This window comes from Melospiza melodia, unplaced genomic scaffold (assembly GCF_035770615.1).
Source record: "Melospiza melodia melodia isolate bMelMel2 unplaced genomic scaffold, bMelMel2.pri scaffold_55, whole genome shotgun sequence".
NCBI classification, from domain to species: Eukaryota; Metazoa; Chordata; class Aves; order Passeriformes; family Passerellidae; genus Melospiza; species Melospiza melodia.
In genome coordinates, this window is record NW_026948799.1 from 1466538 (window position 1) to 1487741 (window position 21204).

General features: G+C 47.3%; 1 long non-coding RNA gene across 1 annotated transcript; it reads left to right on the top strand.

The window, feature by feature from the left end:
* The first annotated feature begins 19650 nt into the window (after positions 1 to 19650).
* On the top strand, positions 19651 to 20979 carry LOC134413902 (uncharacterized). The gene is made up of 3 exons (XR_010026609.1): positions 19651 to 19714; positions 20117 to 20165; positions 20934 to 20979. It is a non-coding gene; the product is annotated as an uncharacterized LOC134413902 (long non-coding RNA).
* Positions 20980 to 21204: the final 225 nt, after the last annotated feature.

Here is a 21204-nt window from a genome sequence, read left to right on the forward strand (position 1 = left end):
GCTTATCAAAAATACAACAGAAGACTGAATAAAGAAAAAAGGTTACAGCACCAGGAGCAAAAGATTTTCCCCACCATGTTCTCAGGCCCCTCACAATGGAGGTTTTCCCTTTTTAACCCTTTAACCCCTCCTGAAGTTCTGTCCATCAACCCCTTCTTCGCTGTCCACTGGTGGAGATCTCTTGCTCAAATCCTGATTGGGGGTCAGGTGTGGCCATAGCGACACGCCAGCCCTCCCAGATGTCCCAACCCCAGCTGTCCCTTGATAACCATGTGAGCGGTACAGCACAACTATAAATCTAGAAACTTTTCTTAACCTATATACATTGTGAAAAACACCCATCACTTGTTTTTAAAATTTTAAAAGTTCAATAGTAATAAAATGGTTCTAAAAATAGTAATGCAATTAGAATAATTTGGACGAGTTGAATTAGGACAATATGAGACAATAGAGACAAAGAGTTACGGATGTCCGGGTGCTTTTTTCTGGGCAGTAGGAGCCTGAAAAAGGACCCCCGTTAACGAAGCATTAACCCTTAAAAACAATAACCCATTGCATATTCATACACTTCACACATGATGCATAAATTCCATTCAAATACAGGATTCTGTCTGGTCATCATCAACTTCTTCCTTCTAATCCTTACAGTGCCTTCGAGGCAGGAAAAAGTTCGTTTCTTCTGATAAGAGAGCAATAAATTCTTTTTCTCTGAAAGATTCAGGTGTCCTGTGGGTGCTATCTGTTGCGAGTGCCTCATTCCTTCCTTAAAAAACTCCCACTGACATAGTTCTTATTTTAACTACAAAAGTTACCTTTTAATTACAAGACTACATTTATCATATTATTAAAATGTTAATACAGCACTACTAATCAATACATCAAAATACATATGGTAAATATCTGCATAGAGCCATATAATATGCGTTTTTCACACACATTATCTTTCTCTATTAATTGTGAGAGTCAGTCATCACATGACTCAACTGTCACAACAGGAAAAGAAGTTTCTGGTGGGAGGGACACTGGTTTTTAAGGTAGGACCTGTTCTTGAGGTTTGATTTGTTCCCTCTTTCAGATTACAAGGAAGTCATGGTGTTCCAGAGTAGAAGCTGGAGCCAAAAGTTTGAGAACAGGATGTGATAAGATCACCAGAGTATTTTATCTGTATCTAGGAAGAAGCCCTGCAGAGCTTCTTTTTGGCTTTTCCTGAAAGTAGAAGTCCTATTTTTACCAAGAATTTTGATCTCTTGGTGTTTTGGAGGAAGGAAAAGAAAACAACAAAGCACCTGAAGTCTGCATTGAGGTGACGTATATCACAGAGGGCTGAGGGCTCACCAAGGCAAGAGAGACCCTCCTGTGACCGTGGTCACAGGGGTTTTCAGGTGAAGGGAGAGACAAGAATATTGACTCCATGTTCAGAAGGCTTGATTTATTATTTTATGATATATATATATATATATATTACATTATAACTGTACTAAAAAGAAAAAGAAGGTTTCCTCTCAGAAGCTAGCTAAGCTAAGAATAGAAAAGAATGATAACAAAAGGCAGCTCTCTCGGGCTTTGTCCGAGATAGCTCGGTCCTTGATTGGCCATTCATTATAAACATCCAAGGTGGGCCAATCACAGGTGGACCTGTTGCATTCCACAGCAGCAGATAATCATTGTTTACATTTTGTTGCTGAAACTGCAGCTTCTCAGGAGGATGTCTGCATGATGTCTGCAACATGTCACCTTTTTTATTTAGTTAAATTAAAAAGAAAAGTGTTTGTAATTTTCTCTGCTGGGCTCATGCAGAGGAAAGGACCAACACTTGACAGGTTATCTGTTGCCAATCAAACTTCACTCAAGTGCTCCTGTGGAATGAACAGGGAATTTCTTCACCTGTATAACACAAAATTCTATTATATCACTAAAACAATTTTACAATATAAGAAAATGCAAAACTAATGCAAAGAAAATCCAAGTCCAAGGAGCTAAGTTTCAGGAAAAGTCCATGGACTGAAGATATTCCTCTTTGCCATCTCTGAAAGTCCCTTTTGGTCCTGAAACAGGCTTGCTACAGAAAAGTCTAATAATAGATATCAAAATTCGAGAAAATTTCTGGAACGCGGAATGTCTTGGCCACAGCCCTTTACTGAACAACTTGGGCTGAAGCTCATTTTTGGCCCTTCAATGCCTTTGAGCTGCTGCCAGCTCTTTCAACCCTTTTTATTTAATTTTTTTTTTTTTTCTTTTGCCCATGTGGACGGACAAGGAACCCCAGATCTGGCCCACAAAGTGGTGGCCCAGGACCGGAAGGGGGAAGCAAAACCCCCAAACCCATCAGGAGGCCAGGAGGTGGCCCTGGCCCAGGGACCCGAGCCCAACAGCCCAGGCCCAACCCACGAGGCAGGCTCGGCCTTGCCACAGGCCTGCACCCTGCTGCCAGTACAATGGCAGAACGGGTGGGGAGACGCTTCTTGTCCCCAAAATCACCAAGGCATGCCAGCAGCCGGGGAATTGAAGCTGCCCCAAGGATCTTCATCTCGGGCCTGGAAATGTTTGTTCCCCACAATTATTCTTTTTATGCTTTTCTGCAGAAATATTGTCATCATTTATTCCTTCCAGAGAATCTTTTCCTACTTTTAGGAGAACTCCTTTTGCTGCCCTCCCAGATCAAGCCAATTCCCAGGGCTCCTTCCCCAAGTGAGGTGCAGCCCATGGCCTCCACTCTCCAGCTGGAACAGAAGGAAGCACAGAGTTTGCTCATGTGGGAGAGGAGCTTCTCTTTCCTGCCTGCTTTTCGCTCTGGGACAGGTTGGTGTGTGCTCATCATTTGATAAAGGCAGGTTTAAACTCAGAAGCAGTGGTGTTTCAAACTGCTCCATTCTCCAGCTCTTCTGTGGGTATCCTCGGACAAAAGGCCTCTTGGTGGGAGCTCTCTGTGGCAGGTTAAGGAAGGAGGTTGATATTTCAGGGTTGTGACTGCTGAAAGCAGCTGGTTTCTGGAGGTGTCCAGAACTGGGAGTGGCTCCTTTTCTCACCTGCCTGCAGGAAAGGAAGTTGCAAAGTGGGAATTTCATTTGTGGAGATGGCCACCAGGGGTGTTTGCCAAGAGATGGGCTGGCAGAGAGGCAGGTCTCATGCTAAACTGGCTGTGTGTTTGTTTTGATGGTGGGGAGGGTCAGAGATGCAGACACACCAGCTGAAGGAACAGTGTGATTTCCTGTAATGCAGAAGTGCAAAAAAGAGTCAGGAAAGGATAAGCTAAGCAATGCGCCCCAGCATTATTACAAAAGGGTGCCTCTGGTGATTAAGGAAGATCCATCACCAGGTACCCCAATGGTTTCCCCTTCATCCAGAGCTGCACATCAGCTGGGGGAAGCTGTCCCAGCCCAGCCCTGCAGAGCCACGGCCGGGAACCGGGAAATCCTGCGGTGCCTCCACCTTTGGTGGCCACGAGGCTCCCGAGTGCGCTGTGAGAGTAGCCCGGCTCCGACAGTGCTGGACGAGCAATGTGCCAGAGCTTCTGCTGGGGCACAGCTGGTGTCATTCTCCTCTTGGTTTTCTCCCTGAGCCTGCCCAGGGCTCAAGGAGGAACCAAGGCCAAGTGTGGCCTTGTCCATTTTCCTCATGCAGAAAGGTGAAGACGTGTTTCACCAGTGAATGGATGCAACAATCCTTTTGATAATAACACTTGGTTAAGGAGCAGATACATAGAACATTGGGTTGGGAAGGTGATCTAGAGGGCAGCTTTGGTCAGGTTCTGTTGTTGAGGCTTCAGTCAGGATCTGTTGTTCAGGCCTTAGTCCTTCAGTATTTTGTGGTGCAAATCACACCTGTGCAGAGCTGCAAACAAACAAGTCTGTCTTTAGCACATTTGAGACAGGAACAGGATCAGCCCTGCAAGGCCAGGCTGGGGCCCAGAGCAGAAGGCCAGCACCCTGCTTTTGCCCACAGGCAGCCCTGCAGAGCAAGCAGCCCCTCCTGCCCAGGGGCTGAGGTGCCCGAAGCTGCCTCCCCGCTGTGCAGCTCTGCAGAGCCCGCGGGGCGCAGGGTCCTGGGCAGCCAGGGCAGCCTGGCTGCCTTGGAGCACAAGGAGTGGCCCAGAGAGAAGCTGCTGCCCTTTGCTTTGGAACTGTTCCTCAGAGTCTTGTCAATAATCCACAGTGTCTGATGTGTTTTCCTTTCCTCTCCCAAATTTAACACAGCTTTTTGAGAAAACTGACTGATGTAGCTGGTGGTGGTGGTGGTGCTTTTGTCTGCAGGTGAGGGCAGGTGATTTGAATCAAGGACAGAGTCCATTGTTAACACCCCAGCCTTTGCCAAGTCAAGAAAACCATTCACAATTGGGCTACCAGTGCTGAGCAGTTTTCCTAGGCTTTGGAAATCTACCACCTTAAGAAACCCAAGAGATTTTCCTCCAGGAGGATACCAGCAGTAGCGTGATGCCAATGTTTTCCACCCCTTTTCTGTGTCTTTTAAGAGTTCCTCAGTGCCCAGCAGGAATGAAACGACCTGTGATAATGTGGTTTGAGAGCTCTGTGTTGTTCGTTGCCACATGAGTGTTCATGACAAGCTGGACACCCCACTCGTGGCTCTGTCGAGTTAAATTCATCCCAATTGTGTGCAAACAGCAGCCTTGAGATGCTGAGAAGAGCAAGCCCAGTGGGTGGGTGTGCATGCACACACCTGGGGACGGACTGCTGAGTGGGCAGAAGGTTTTGCACTGCGGTAAATCATCACACTCCGAAGCTGGAGGAAGAAAACAAATCTATATGAAATGAAAAGATAAAAATCTATATGAAATGAAACGATATCAAAATGAATGAAATAATAGATATTAATTTATCATAGATGCAATTTAACATCTATATACTCTTGCCAGCTGGGGGTCTGTGTACAAACCACGAACGGGCCAGGGCTGCTGAGGAACGCGCCTCGAGCTGTTTGTTTTCCAGCATCAGTCTCATTACATGGTTATGACCATGGGAAGATGCCAGCAGCTCACATCGCTGGCAGCAGGCAATGAACTTAATGGTACAACTTACTTTAAAAGTTTTTTGACCAATCACACGAAGCAAAAGCATTTTGACAGTAGTTCTATCCAATCACTATAAGCACACGTACCTTTTGTTAAAACACTGCTTGCTTATTTTGAATACAATACCTGCTTGTAAGCCTTAAAACACAGTGGACAGAGCTCCATTATTAAGCTTAGAAGTTCCTAATATCTTGCTAGAGATACTTTTTTGAAGCTTAGGGAGTCATTCTAGCCAAGCATTAATACACAGACCATTGTTCTATTTGTCCTTATTTTTCTACTACTTATATAACTTTTCTGCTGGCAAGTCTTATGGCTGCTGCTTAGCTCTAATTGCAGTTCTGCTGTCTCTGAGGCCTGCCTTTTGCAGCTTTCCCAAAACCCTCTGATTTGAAGGATTCCCACAATTCTCTCTCTCGGTACAACTAAAAAGAAACCTTTGTAACCATGTTGTTTGTTAACTACCTTGCATTTCATACTTTTACTATAGCATACCTGCTTATTACTTGCTTAAACCATCCTTTTTGCTAGCATTAAGCCTTGCTATATTCCAAGACAGCAATTTTAATGCTGTGAAAGTCCAGTCAGTTCAAAGGGCGTAAGTCATGTCTGACAGCAATTACAAGTCATTGTCCAAAAAAGTTTAGCCTGTTCCAAGGTCTTAATTCAAAACCTTCCTCCATGTCTATACCTTCACCCACCATCTCTGTGAGATTTCAAGAACTCTCTGTGAGTTCTTGAATCCATTTCCTCCCTCTCTCTCTTGTATGATAAAAACTTTTTGATAGTTTTGTCCATCATTTATTACACACACCAAAGTATGCAAGGTATTACTACTACTATCACTACCAAAATCCCCAATACATATAGAGACCTATTCTACAAAGTTGGCCAAGGTGCAAAGCTCCATCCTTGGAACAAATCATCTAACCATGACCCACCATCTTCTTTAACTGGAGCTGTCAAATCTTTCAGCTTTTGTATGCTTTTGTGGATGGATTCAGTGAGTGATCAGACAGGTTCATGCAACACAATCCTTCAGATTCCTCACAACGATGCCCATGTGCCTGTAAAAGAAAATCAATTGCTGCTCTGTTCTGTAAGGTTGCATGTCTGACAGCACTAACATCAGTCATCATGTCACTAATTGCAATGGAAGTAGCACTGTCTTCTTTCTTCAGCCAACACCCCAATCGGTGTAATGGTTTCAATGCCTCACCCAAGGCAAGTTGATGGAGAAATAAATTCAATGTACCTCATTTTGCAGGGCCCTAGGGTCTGAAATTGCTATTACAGTTTTCTTTATAATGGGCAAATCTTTTTTCTCTGTTTTCTCTTGATGGCTTATTTAACGCTAGGTACTATCACAGTGAGTTGTCTGATGCTACATGGGCCACCTTTAATTTTTGAGGGAATGTCCTGCCAGGCTCTATCTCCACAAATGAGCCAATATTCTGTTGCTAATTGGCTTGAGGACTCATCTAGGTCATCTACTCGTCAGCAGTTTCACCCTTAGGGGGCACTGGGGTAGTACAATTGCACCACAAACTGGAGTATCTGTCCTCAGGATGATGGGGAGTAATATTTAACTGTTGATCTCCCTGGTACTGAAACTCAGCACAAAATTCCATCACCAATGAACCAAGAATTCCAATTCTTGAGGTTCAGAAGGTGCTTTAAGAAGATCAGGGGCCCAGTGATGCCAGCTGGTTATGGGATTGGTCTCGTTGGCAGCCTCACACCAATATTTGTCACTATTGGGTATTGGCTACTCCTTGGCTGGCACAGGCACACTGACCAGATGGGTTGCAAAGGATTTGTTTGGGCTCAAATTGGTCAAACGCATGGTGACTGAGCCTGCTGACTTGGCTAAAGCAAGGCAAACATTCATTTTGAATGAATGATCTACAGGCATGTATGTATGCAAAAGCAAGCAAGCAGAACTAACAAGTGCCAGTATATCCTTTGATACAACTCCGTGTTCCTTTTCAGCTGGTTTTTGGCAAAAGTTTCCTCATCTATTTCAGTTTTCAAGCAAATCTTTTAGCATTTGTTCAGGGACTGGCCAACTATAGGGCACTAAACTGTCCCTCTAACCTTCATTTTTTACAAATCTGGATATCTTACAATTCTTTTGAACACAATGGGCACCATGCTTTTGCTGAAAGAGCTCTATGATACAAACCATGTTCACAGTCCAAAAATCAACAATCAATCTCAAGATTTGTAGCTTTCACAGGTTGAAGAGGGAATGTCTGGCATGCACCATAGCTTCTCCGTGCGGCTCACGTCTGCGTGCTCATTTCCCTGCTGGTGGAATTGTCAGTGTGCTCTTGTGTATGAGACGGTTTCACGTCCTTCACGGGGACCCACTTAGGTTTGACACCTTTGCAAATACAAGCATACCCTTTGCCCCAAGTGATTAGTGGAAATGGTCCTTCAGTTTGTCCTAACTCAAGGTTTCTGATCAAAACTACAGGATTTTCTTTCAATTTTTCCTGTGTGCTGTTTGAAAAGTGCCTAAAAATTGGAGGATTAGTTCCTGCAAATGCGCTATTCAAAACATAAAGACATATAAAACTTTGCTCAGCCTCATCTGAGGTGTTGCTTGGGCCACTCCCCCTTTTGCTGATCTAGAATGGGATTTAGAGTGTGGTGCATCCTTTCAACAATTGCCTGACCTGTGTGGGAATAGGGAATTCCAAAAATGTGGCGAACACCCCAGTCCATCAAAAATGTCACCAATTTTTGAGCTGTGTATGTGGGGCCATTTGTTGGTTTTCATCTCGTGGGGGATCAGTTTGGCGAGCTCTGGACCCAGTGACACTGACAAGGACAAAAGCAAAAGACGAGAGGCGCTCTCTCTTCCCAGGACCAAAGTCCCACAGCTTTAATGGAGAACAGCTCCAGGAGAGAAAGGGAGTGTCCAGGAAAGGAAAGAGGATGTCCAGGGGAGGAAAGAGAGTGTCCTCCTCGTGGCAGGAGACTTTAAATGCTCGGAGAGGGGGGCAGTAGAAAGGAACTACCTTAGTTTAACATAATAAATCACCACACTGTAGTTTTCTGCATAAATTGCTGCACTTGTTGAAAACAAAATCCTAAAATCTCCCCAAACACAACTGTGCAGTCCCAAATGACCACAATGTGGGAGAAAAACCACTCAACCACCCTGTATTCCCAAGCACCAGGTGTCACGGGGAGTACCAACCCCTGCAATTACAAAGTCCACACACACAGGCTCACCGGGAAGGGAATATCTCTTTATGAGGGGACAGAGAGCTCACTTTTCTCAACACAGCACACACCATCCACCACATCAGCATCCACCCACATCATCTTCCTCAAACATTCACACACTGAAAGCACAGCCACAATTACAACACACAGGAAAAATAGCAGCAATAAAACAGGATTTGCTCAATTCACCCCCAGAATTGCTAGCAAGTCCTTATTGACACAGCAAATCCTTTCTGCCAGCAGCCAGACCCAAGCCCAAACTGTACAGGCGTACGTTGTGCACAGGACATCTCTGTGTGACTTGTGAACAGCCCTTCCCCTGCATACGCCTTACGGGTTACTTTATACAGAGTTAAACGTTCCTTTCTCCAAAGTGCCAGCAGTCTTGTCTGTCCCCCACGAGGAGCAGCCGAGAGCGGAGGTGCCTCCAGAAAAGGAATGTCCTGGCAGCGCCCAGAGATGTCCAGAGCCCGATTGTTCTCGCTGGAGCAGAGAAGCGTTCCTGCCGCGGTCAGCAAATGAGGTGTGGAATAGAACTCCCCACAGTTAAAGGTAGGAGGTGGTGTGTTTATTACAGCCAGGCACAGGAGGAGTTGTCTCCTAAAGACATGTGTGAAGAATCACTGGCTCTCTACTGATCTAAAAAAATCTTACATATTCATATAATTCCCAAAACAACTAATACATATTCATTAGGTAACCCCACCTACTCCCTTTGTATTCAAATGTATTATAATTGAGTCCAAAGTTCCTTCACATTTGCGGATTCTTTCACATCACATGGGTGAGTGGGTTTTGAAGTGGGGAATGGTCTCCTTCTGATGAAGGCCAAGAAGTTTTGCTCAATTTGACCTCTTTCCTTATGACCTGTTGGCAGGCTTTCGCACCCCTTGGCTATAGTTGTAGTTTCGGGGCCCAGGTGCAGGCTACGGTCCTCTTCTTTGTCCCAAAGAAATCCGCATCCCATCCTGCTTCTTTAAACATAGTAAAGACAGGCAAGTGATATATTACCCTAGCCTTAACTACCTTATCTGCTAAAAATTAACTATCCCCTATTATTTCTACTCTTCTTGCTATACTCTTTCCCCCTAACTAAATCTTACTAAAATTTTAACTCTTCCAGTTCTTTTAAATCCTGGATTCATTGGCCTCATCTCACATGCCAGGCATGTGTGAGCCGATGCTGTAACTGGGAAATTCCACTCCTGAGCAGGAGATCCCAGGCCTGGTTCTGAGCTGGAAGGGTGAGAAGGATGAGATGCACGTGGTTTTGCTCCAGGGGATGTCCTGGAAGTGCACTGCCCACCTGCCCCTGCTGCCGAGCACCACGCTCCACCTCCTTCTCCTGCTCAGCAGATTTTTAGGAATCCAGGGCTTGGTATGTATTATTTGCTAGTGCATAGAATGAATTTGCTTTGCGAGCCCAGTTTTGTCCTGGGTTATTTTTGTGCATGGGTCTGTCTCCTCCTGAACCTGTGTCAAAGACCAGCAGGGACCACAGGACACTCCTATTCTCTTGTCAGTAAATTCGGAGAAGTGATTTAAGTGTCAATAAGTATCAATCAGTAAATCAAATAATTTGGGGGAATGTGATGATGGTCACAAAGGTTGCAGGACGAAGAGAGAGGCGAGAATGTTGACCTCATGTTCAGAAGGCTTGATTTATTATTTTATGATATATATTACATTATAACTATACTAAAAGAAATAGAAGGAAAAGTTGTCAGAAGGCTAGCTAAGCTAAGAATATAAAAGGAATGAATACCAAAGGTCTGTCTCCTGGCAGAGAGCGAGACCCAGCTCTGCCATGAGTGGTCAGTAAATCCAAACATCCACAGGAGACCAATCATGCATCCACCTGTTACATTCCACAGCAATAGATAACCATTGTTTACAATTTGTTGCTGAAACTTCTCAGCTTCAGCAGGAAAAATCCTAACGAAAGGATTTTAATGAAAAGATGTCTGTGATAGGGGAATGTTTAGCCTGTGAGTTTCAGCAAAGTATTGAATATGTCTTAGATTGATGGACACAAACTAGTAAGTGAGATTGCTGGGTGTGCACGTGTTAGGGAAGTGATTCCCCACACACCCAGTGCTGAGATCAAGGATTGCCTCTCTTCTAACCCTGAGCTGGCAGCAGGGATCAGGCCCTGCTTGGTAACGTTCATTTTGAAGACTTCTGTTGAGCAGGTAAGAATGGTCAAAATGAAATATTTTCCAGCTGTTTCCCTTTGGTTTACCTGTTTGAGGGTTAAAATTGTGTGCTGCAGGTGTGCTGGGTGTGTGCAGAGCAGTGCAGCCCCAGAAACCCCTTGGCTTGCCCACAGGTTGTCATGCCTTGTTGCCAGGTGTGCCCAGCTGTGGCAGGAGAAGGAGCCCGCAGCGCAGTGGGCACCGTGCCCTGCCCAGCCGGGGCTCTCTGGCACAGAGCAGCAGCAGCGCCAGCACCGTTCAACCCGCTCCTGCCTTGGCTCCCCCTGGCACACAGAAGCCTCTGGAAATCAGCACCGCCAGTGGCGTTCCCAGCTTGGAGCAGCTGCTGCTGGCGGGCAGATGCTGCCAGTTCGACTGCTGCCAAAGGAGAAGAAAGGCAGAGATGTACCCGCACCGGAGCCCTGGGCATGTCCAATAAAGGTGCAAATATGTGGGGAAATTTGTTAGGAAGGATTTCAGGTGTGATGCCAGCAGTAACTTCTCTCCTGGCTCTGTGTGTTCTTGACGAGTAATGAAATGGTTGACTCTGACAATTAAGAAGTAGATGTTACGTGGATGTTCAAATGTGCAGTGATGGTATTGTAATATATCCTCCCATAGTCCTCTTTCCCGTCCCCCTTGTAATAGCCTTGGTAGTCAGGGCATTTGGGGAGGGCTGGCTTGTGACCAGCAGGCAGGGTGTAACAACACCTGACCTCCAGTCAGGATGCAAGAAAGTAATCTCCACCAATGGACAGCAGAGAAAAAGTTGACTGACAAAACTTTTAGAGGAGCTGAGAGTATAAAAGGCAGAGCATCGTTTTTGTAGATGAGCACATGGCTGCCAGTCACAGAGACTCCCAATGCTGCAATTTTTCCTTATTCAGTCCTTTGTTAAGGTTTACTAAACCTTTAAAATTTTAAAAGTGAGAGTCATTTCTCACATGTGCAATGCTGTGGGCCATTATCTTGGTCTGGTTTCCTTTGCTTGGGTCCCATCTGAGTGCTCAGCTGGGGTACAGGCTGTAGGTGCTTGGGGCACTCCTGGAGTTCCTCTTGGATCCCTGAACAACAGGGTTTGGCCCATGAGGGGGTTGTGTGCTGCTTTGTGACACAGAAAAACTTCCCAGGCTTTTTGTGTTTGCTGTCGGGAAGGTTGGTTATTGCTTTGCATAAACTCACAGACCAACATGGAGCGTTTGCTTTGTGATGTCAGGGCATGGTTGCCACCTTGTTGTCGTGACATCAGAAGGTTGCCTTGGTGCACAGAAGGCCTGAGTGTCAGAGCAGCCCTAGGCCTTGCTCAGTTGAGGAGAACTTTTCTGATTGGGGTATTTGTCAGTGGGTAGCTGCCCACTGACAAGAGCCTTGTGTCTTCTATTTACCTAACCTTCAAAAATGACAATGTTTCACCATCTGGCCAGAGCAGCTTTTGCTGCCTATGGCATTTCTTTTTCCGTGTATTACGTTACACACTTTGCACGTAAGTAGAGTTTTCCATTCTACTTAGGTTAGGGTGTATCCTTACCTGGCTTTTGTATGTCTTCCTGCTCTTTCTTGGGGGCTGAGTTTCTGATTTTGAAAGAGAAAGAGCATTAGGATGCCAGTGGTTTGGTAAAGCTCCTGTCAAGAGGTTCAGCTAAAAGGGGGTGTCTGTAGCCACAGGGGCAGCATTTGCAGGGGAACCTGCAGGGCTTCCATTCCCTCCACAGGAGAGTCTGGGGCAGCAGAGTCTGTCATTTCCTTTGCTGGGACAAGCAGGACAATTTCCAAAATGCAGCCTGGGAGGCCTTCTCAGAAGGCCTTCTAAGGACTTTGTAGTTCTCCCCAGAACTCAGGGAAAGCTTCTTTTGTTCCAAATTTTGTAATGAAAGGATTTGACTGTCTATTTTTACCCTTGACTGAGTGCTAAAAGAGTGATTCCCTTTGCAGTGAAGTGCAGCCGCCAAAGCAGTGAGTGTCTGCTCCTGAGCCTGGAGCTGCTGCTGTGCTGTTTCACAATAGAACTGCCACAGCTCAGGGGGATTTGGGGCAAGCTTTTCTGGGGCACTGTTTTCTGCAACTTAATGGGAATTAATGCATGCAACTTCTTTTTTAAAAAAAGTACCTGAAAGTCAAGAGAACAATAGCTGCTTTATCTGCTGGACAGAACAGAAGCATTGAGTGTTGAAGAACAATTTGCATTTTCTTGATCATGTTTGTATTCATTTACTGGCTAAACTGGCCAAAGTGTAGGCACAACCAAGATTATTGTCCTGATCTCTTGCTGGCTGTGTGAAGGAACTATGTCATGTGGAGGGATGTTGATAAAGAAAAATACTCTCTGTTTGGGTTGACTTCTTCTCTTCTGTGGGATTCAGCAGCCCAGGCAGTTTTCTCACAGCACTTGTTCATTTTCTGTTGCCCACTACAGGTCACCTGAAGCGTGTATTCAGAGGTGCTGATCCTGAGGTGAGTGAGAAAGGAACATTTCATGTTCCTGGTGCTTAAGAATTGTAGAGCAAGCTGTGAGCTTGGCCTGTGGCAGTAGAGTGTAGAGGGCCAGCTGGGCAGGCTGAAAGAAAATCCATTTCCATGTCTGCAGCAGCAATAACAAAGGCATCGCTGGCTATTTCCTAGTTTTCCATTTCAGAGCTTTCAAGGAATGAAAAGCTCATTTTGCAGAGAGAATGTTGCTTCTTGATAGTAGCCAGGGCGAAATGTCTAATTCAGAACTATTAGCAATTCTGTTGAATTAGCCCATTTAAATTTAGTGTCAGTGACTTAGAATCCCATTGTTATCAAAGTTTCTGATTTGTCCTTAGCAGAGCTGGTTGTAGAAATAGAGCTGAATAGATTAAAGTGCTGAATAGAAATAAGGGTATAAATTATAGGTAACTTTCTGTCCCTCACAATGCTGTCTGTCCACAGATCACAGAACCAACAGCAGTCTCTCCCCTGGCTCCCTCTGCTCATGGAGAGGAGGCCGAAGAGGAGGCAAATGAGGTGGATGAGCGCCAGCCTCCATCAGTGCTCACACCACAGCCTGAACATTCTGAGCCAGTAAGTGCCAGCTGTGTGTGCTGCTGTCTTTAGTGCAGGGCAGAGCTGCAAGTTTCTGACCAGCCAGCACTTGCTGTTGCTGGCTGAGGATGCTGAGTGCTGGAGTCCTGCCAGGACCCAGTGATTGCCCCCAGCCTGTGACAGCTGGACAATGGGCTTTGGTCTGTCATGTTTAGGGACCAGCTTCCTGGCATTTTGATAGGGGCCAGCCTGAAGCATGCAGGCTCCCTGTTCCCAGAGCAGGGAGCATGTCAAAGACACTGTGCTCAGCCTTGTTGGATACACAGGGGACACTGTGGCGTGGAGAGACCTGTCCCCCTGCACAGACTGGCCAAGTAGCTGCAGGCACAAAAAAATGTTGATCTGACCACACAAGTTCTTTCTGGTGCTTTGTCTCCACAAACTTCTTGGGTGTGCTTACTTGGGAGTATTTAAGAGACACACTGGAGATGTAGAGTTGCTGCTTGAAGTCAGGGATTTTGGTGCCTTTGTTGCCAGGTTGCTCTTTTGCCTCTTCAGGCAGAGCAGCCGGTAGCAGAGCAGATAGGTGCTCTGAGTCTGCCTGTTTCTTGGTCTTTGATAAGCTGCAAGGAGATGACTGTGTTGTCCATGAAGCTGTGGGGGGGCATTCTTGTCAGGCGTGGCAAAAGAAACAAAGGGAGTAGTTCTGAATCCTTCTTGCGAGGCAAAAACCAGACACTGCATATGTCTGTTGATACCTTCTATTGTGTAGTCTGCTTTGAAAACCGCATTTGAAAACTGCATTGGAGCCTAGAGTGGGAGCAAAGCTGCAAGTCCTTGACTGCTGTCTTGTATCGCTACACCCAGGATGTACGCCTTGCAATGATGCCTGCAGTATCTGAAGCGCAATGGGCACCTTTGTGGCTGGGGAGCTGCGTGGGCCCAAAGGACGCAGGGCTGGCGGCCGTGAGCAGCTGAAGATGAGGCAGCGTGGGGCCAGGGGGCCCAGAAGGCCAAGGGCACGGTGGCTGTGCCAGCAGCAGTGGGGCAGCAGGAGCAGGGCAGGGAGCGTGGCCTGTGCTGGGCAGCGCTGCGGCCACAGCTGGAGTGCTGTGTGCAGCTGTGGGCCCTGGGAAGCAGAAAGTCATGGAGGGGCTGCAGCGTGGGCACAGAGGGACAGGGGAGCTGGGCAAGGGGTGCAGCACAAGGCCAGGGAGGAGGTGCTGAGGGAGCTTTAGCCTGGACAATGGGGGCTCATGAGGGACCTTCAGGCAGACTGCCATTGATCCCTGCCTTGGATCCATAGAGCCAATGCTCAGCACAAGGGCTGTTTCCCTGCCAAACATCCCTTCACTGCATCCAAGTGCTTTAGACACTGGTGTAGGTAACACTTTCATATTTTGTTTATTTGTTTGTTTGCTAGAAGGAGAAGCCTTGTGCAATTTCTCCTTCTCCAGGGAGCAAGGGAGCTTTTTTCTCAATCTTTCCTGCCCTTTTACAGCACTGGCAGAAATTCTGCTAGAATTTTAGTGTTCAAGGGGGCAGTTCTGGACAATGCAGTATTTTTGCACAAGAACACATAGTTTGGGGCAGGGATGTTGGTGCAGAACGAGCTGTTCTGGTGCCAGACCAGCCAGTAGGGCTTGCCCATCATTTTCAAGTTAACGGCTCCCGTGTCTTTTGGCTGCCCAGGGAATCAGTGTGTGTTGTGTTTGGGAATTGAGTAGGAAATCAATGCCCTTGCATTCCAGCTGGTGCTCAGAGATCACAGGGGCTGGAAGGGGCTGGGCTGCATTTCTGATTCCAGCCACTTCAGCACCATCAGTGTGGGCGAGTCCAAGCGAAGAACTTGTCGAGCACAGATGCACAAAGAGTGCAGTTCCCAGTGCAATGCTCTGGGTCTGACTGCATTCCATAAGGACCGACACGCTCCAGATTCCCCAAGAGTGTGGGTTACTGAAGCAACAGGAGAGCAAATTCAGGATGGCTGCTGATCGGGGCACTGCTGCCGAGTGCTGATGTGTGTAGTGACAGAAAGGACAGGATTGATTCAGGGTGACCCCCACGTGGGGAATAATGTGCTTTGGCTCTATGATTAAGAAGGTTAAACAAATGCTTTCTTAAGCTATCTTATATTACACTAGTACTATATTAAAACTATACTAAAGAGATACTTCACTAAAAAGCTACTAAAGAAAAACTCGTGACTGTCTCCAGGCAGTCTTTTATCTAATTAGCTAATCAATCTAAACAACTATCACTAAAATCCAACTAACAAATCACTTTCAGAAAACAATCACTATAACACATTCTTCATGTACTAAAAAACAAGAACAGCCAGTAGAGATTAGAATTGTTTTCTCTTCTTCTCTAAGTTTCTCACTACCTTCCCTTAAAAAAAACCTAGGAGAGAGAATTATATCTCTCTCCATTCAAAGAGTGTAAATACCACAGTACAGTAAAGAGAGATTATAAAAGTGAGATCTGTCTGTCTATCTATCTATCTATTTAAATCTTCCTGACTCTGCTCCAAAGCAGTGGAAGATGCAAAGCTCACCTAAAGGCATCCCTTCAGGAGAGACAAACAGGACACGGCGGAAGCAGAGGGAGGCCCTCACCAGACCCTTGAGAAATGCCACCCCTTCCCTGTCAGCTGCCTGAGAGGCTGCTGGAGCTTCAGTCCCCAAAGGCCCCTGACTGTAGGGCCAGGGTCACTTTGGAATCTGTGCCTCCCCTCGGGCAGAGAAGGACCCAGGAGAGCATCAGCACAGTGCTTTGGGAACGTGTGAGCCCAGCAGTCTGTGAGTCTTGGCCCACAAAGGGCGTATGGGAAGTTGAAACCCATCTTCTCTTGCTTTCTGTGCAGGTGCTTCTAGAGAAAGAGCAGGAGCACACTGCCTCATCTGAGCTGCCATGCCAGACTCAGGGAGAGCTGTTCCCAGCCCGAGAGCAGGAAGAGCAGCTCAGGCAGCAGGTGGAAGAGCCACAGGAGAATGGCCAGGTAAGCCTGACTGGCCAGGGCACAGAGGGAAGGGCAGGAAGAGGGGCATAAACCAGAGCTCCTGGGACTGAGGAGGCCAGGAGTCCCACAGGCAATGGAAGCACAGAGCCTTGCAATCTGCAGAGATCAGCACCAGCACAGGAGGGTTACAGTGGAAGCAGAGCTGGGTAGGGAAGCAGAAAGAAGGGGCTCAATAAATGTGATTTTGAGGCTAAAAGAGGGAAAAGCTGAGCCTGATGGCAGCTCTCAGTCACTTGCTCTGCTTTTGTGTGTACAGAACATCAAGGCAGAGCCACAAGCAGAGCTGCCTGAAGCTCAGAGTGCCATCATGGCAGTGAAGAGGAGGAATGAAGACATCCAAGAGGAGAAGAATCTCCCTATGCAGAGGGGCAATCAACAAAAACAGGTGAATGAAGGAATGGCAGCCACTCCACTCATGAAAGAGAGTACTTTCCATTGTTGTTTACAGAAAATTGACAAACAGGTGCAGGCACAGCTGCAGGAAACTGAGGCGAGGACCAAGGCAAGGAAGAAGAGGCTAGACGAAAAAATTAAAATCATCAAAGAGAAAATTAATCGCCTCCTTCAGGAGCAAAAGGCTCTAGAAAAGCAAGTGAGGGAAATAGCAATCAGCACTGCAGTCACCCAAGGGTGGTTTCTGCCCTCCTTGTCTTTCCAGTGCAGAGCAGCAGGGGTGGGTGATGCCTCTGAGTGCCATCCTGATGAGGCCTCTGTCAGAGCTGCTCTCAAGGACACTTCCTGCTCTGCTGGATCTCAGCTGATGCTCTAGACAGTGGCATTACTCCTTTGGCCATTTAGCCAGCAGTCATCCAAATGAACTCCTGCTGGCTTCTTCCAGGTGACCTTGTTTCTTGAGGTGTTTTTGCAGGTGAACATGGTCACTCACATAGATTTGGAATACGAGCTACAAGCTGTCTGTATCCCTTGCAGATCTGCTCCTGTCCTTTACTTTCTTCCCAGTCGATGACTCCTGGCTGACGGGGACAAGCTGTAGTCTCTGACTGCTTTGTTCTGTTTGACTTGAGGTGGAAGTGTCGCCATCCTACCTGGCAGCCTGCAGAGAGTTCCAGCAAATGACGGGCAACCAAGAGCCCCGAGGCTGGCATGAGGCCCAGGAACTGACCCACCCAGAGATGCTGCAGGATAAGCACCTCCCGAGGAAGGTGCAGAAAAAGAGAATTTCATGGCAGGAGGTAGAACATTAGAATGAGGAGCTGCAAATGTATCTGCAGAGCTAGGAGGGGGAAAGGAGTCTTTGGGAGGAAGTGGAGCGGTCCTTGCTGCAGTCATCCTTTAGAACAAGAAACTGGCTATGAACTCGAGTCAAACCAGCCTTTGGTTTTGACCATTTGGTTTCACAAGGGGACATCCAAAGCAATCCAGTTGAAGAGCTCTGCATGTGGCTGACAGCAGCTTCCTAAGGGCTTGCATTTCAAATGGCAATCTCTCTTGCATTTCAGGGCAATCTCTGCCACACCTTCCTGACATTAACTCATTTCTTGTCTCAGATCTACACCGACTCTGACACTAAAGCTGCAGCAGAAGCAGCAGTGCCGTCCCAAGGAGCCTTTGCTCCCCAGCTGAAGAAGTGGAGCCTGAGCCCTTGGTTCACCTGCCGTGCTGACCCAGCTGCTGCTCAGCAACAGGAGACGGCAGGTGACTCCCTGGAGCAGCAGAGTACGTCTGGTGTCTTTCTTATCTGAGGGACAGTGTGTTGTGTGCACGTGTCAGCATAGCTGTACCAAAAGATTCTCCTCAGTTTAGTGTCACAGAAGTGCTGGCAGTGCTCCGAGGCAGCAAGAGAGAGCTCTGGGTGTTCCTGCTGCCTCTGAGGGCAGCTTAGACTGGCTGGAGTTTGCCTGAGCTTCCCTCTCTGCCGAAGGCAGAAGCAGGGATTGTTCCTGGATCAGCAGAAGGCTGTGACTGCTTGAGTCCTAGCCACTGGCAGAAGCCCTGCTGAGATCAGTCTCTAGGAGAACACATCAAGCCCTTTGTGATTCTGCAGCACAACCAAATGAATCTGCTTCTGGCCCTTAACAGCTGCCAATGCTGTGCTCTCAGATAAGATCTGGTAGGGTTGAGAAGAGAGCCCAGTGGATTCTGTGTCTACCATCACCAGTTGGGACAAAAAGGGCACTGATCTGCGCCTCGGTGTGGCTGATCTCAAAGCCCATCCTGTTGTGTCCTGAATGGGGGCAATAGCTTGTCCGGGGCTCAGGCTCCCTCTGGCTTCTTCCCATCAGTGCCTGTCAGTGCTCATGCTTGGGCTTTGCCAGCCTTGTTGTGGTCGCTGCCCTGCCCCTGAGGGCTGGTGGGAATGCAGAGGCTGGAGCCTTCCTTAGCTGGGAGGGTCCCGCTGCTGCCCATCTGCTGCAGCGCGGAGCTGCCTGAGGCCGCAGCCCCTGCTCTGGGCCGGCTTCTGCCTCGCACGGCCTGGACTCACAAGAGGGTCAGCATCTCCTCTGGGCAGTTCTCTGTGTCACAGGGACGCCTGAGGAGCACTGCTGTCCTCTGTGCCCGCCGTGCTGAGTTGAGAAGATGGGGACGTGTGCGGTGCCGAGAGGGCGAGTGCAATGGGAGCGACTGATCCGCGCTGTCAGGGTGAAGAGAAGTGGCGTGGTTCTTCACGCGGGGCACGGGCAAGGGCGTCTTTGGGCTCAGCCTGCTCATAAAGGGTGAGGGTCCTGATGCTGGAAGCCCCGTGGGGATTGGTTCTAGCATGAGCTGCTCTGGTTTACAAATACAGAGGCATTCTTCTGGCAAACTGCTGCAAGGTGGAAAAGATGGGAACACTTGGCAATATTCCTCCTGTTCTGAACTTGGCATCTGTTCAGAGGAATTGATTCTAGATGTCTTGGTGCACTTAATCTTAGCAAGTAGGAAACCTTTTCTAAATCTCACAGTGTTTATTCCCAAGAAAACAAAGGCACTGTTAGTTCCAGCTCTCTAAATGTTTCTAGATGACAAACTTACTTGCCTTGGTAGGTATTCTCTTCTGGTCTCAGTCTCCTCTGAATGTATCTCCCTGTGCTTCCCTGTGTGCCTGCTGTCAAGAGGTCTCTCACTTCAAAGGATGCTGGAAATCAGTCTCTGTGCCAGCCACTTGTGCTGTGGGCCTGCTGTTCTTTTCTTGTTGTTCCAGTTGCTGTTCCTGTTGTTGTTAGCCAGCTGTCCACAAAGGGAGGGCTCAGAGCTCCAGACAGTGGGGCTGCCTTTTGTATCTCCTAGAAGGTGAGATCTCTGCTTTGAAGTGAACATCTTGCATTTTGTTTCCCTCAGGGAGAATGGTGAAGATGGAAAATCCTATTCTAAAATACATTGAACTGGAAAATATTGGCAGTGGGTGAGTCCAAGCAATGTTAATTTTACAAAACTATGCATCAGGCGTTTTGCTGGTGGAATAGGTATCAAGTGTGAAGTCAGACAAGCTGCAAATGTGTTCAGGCCCTGGGCTCAGATGGTCAGTGCTGATCAGAATTTCTAAGTGTGCTCAGAAGGCATTGTCAAACACATCTCAATGCTTCCAGTTTCCTGCAGGTCTGCGGTATTTACAGCACAGATCACCTGTGTGGGCTGGCTTTCACTGCAAGATCTAAATGGCTTCTCCTCTCTCTGCTTCTGTTTTGTTTCTAGGACTTTTGGAGATGTTTGTAAAGCACTTGACACTGCCACAGGAGGAGAGGTAAATGTCAACAGCCCCTGCAGACTCTGCTGCACTCGAGGGCTTTCCCCTCTGGTGTGAGCTGTGGCTGGAGCTTTGGGCAGAGCTGTGCTGAAAAGGCACAAGAAGCACAGACTGGTGCCAGCCCACAGAACACATTTGGGACTTTGTCCTCCTCAGCTGCCGGAAGGAAGGCACGGAGGGCAGCGGTTCCTTTCAGAGAAGGACACGCTCACTCACTCTCCATTGCTAAAACAAAGGCGCTACCTTCGAGCCCCTCACTGTTCTTTGGGGCTACAGCTTCAGAGTCCTGAATTCTCATTTCTGATTGCCAGCAAATCCATCTGAAAGTTACTGGTAGTTCCTTAGCCACCTGCAGTGCTGCACTTGGGAACTGCACATAGGGAGAGATCTGCAAGGCGTCCCTGAAAGCCCTAAGCCCTGCCCATAGCCCAAGATGTATCCACAGATTATTAAGGCATGGATTACTTCTTCTGAGTCCCAAACAAAGCAGCAGAGAGTGTGGTCAGAGGTTTGTGGGTGATAACTGAGACAGTGCTGTTACCAAGTGGTCAAGGCAAAATGTCAGTGGCCCCACGTGTCCTGTAACTGGCTCCCAAAGGAGCAGAGAAATGGGCTGTTGGAATGTCAGTTCCTGATTACTGCAGTGCCTAATCACAAGGCAGTTTGGCACAGCTCAGCTGTGTCATTGCAAAATCACTCGTTCCACGTGTCTTGTGGTCTCGTGCCACCAACGTCTCAAGTTACTGATTTTCAATGTCATTTTAGGTGGCCATCAAGAAAATACAGCTTCAAGGACTGAGGAAGAAGGAACTAAAAGTCAACGAACTCATGGTCATGAAGGTGAATAGACATCCCAACCTGGTCAACTGTTTAGACAGGTGAGTTGTGCTTTTGTCCCATGAATGTTTGTTTGTATGTTGCAAACATGCAAGGTAAAATCCCACTTTGGTCACTGGCAGAAAATAGAGCTGTAATTATTGGCTAATTATTATTGCTCTTTTCATCTCCAGTGGATGGGAAGAGATTGCATTTTGTC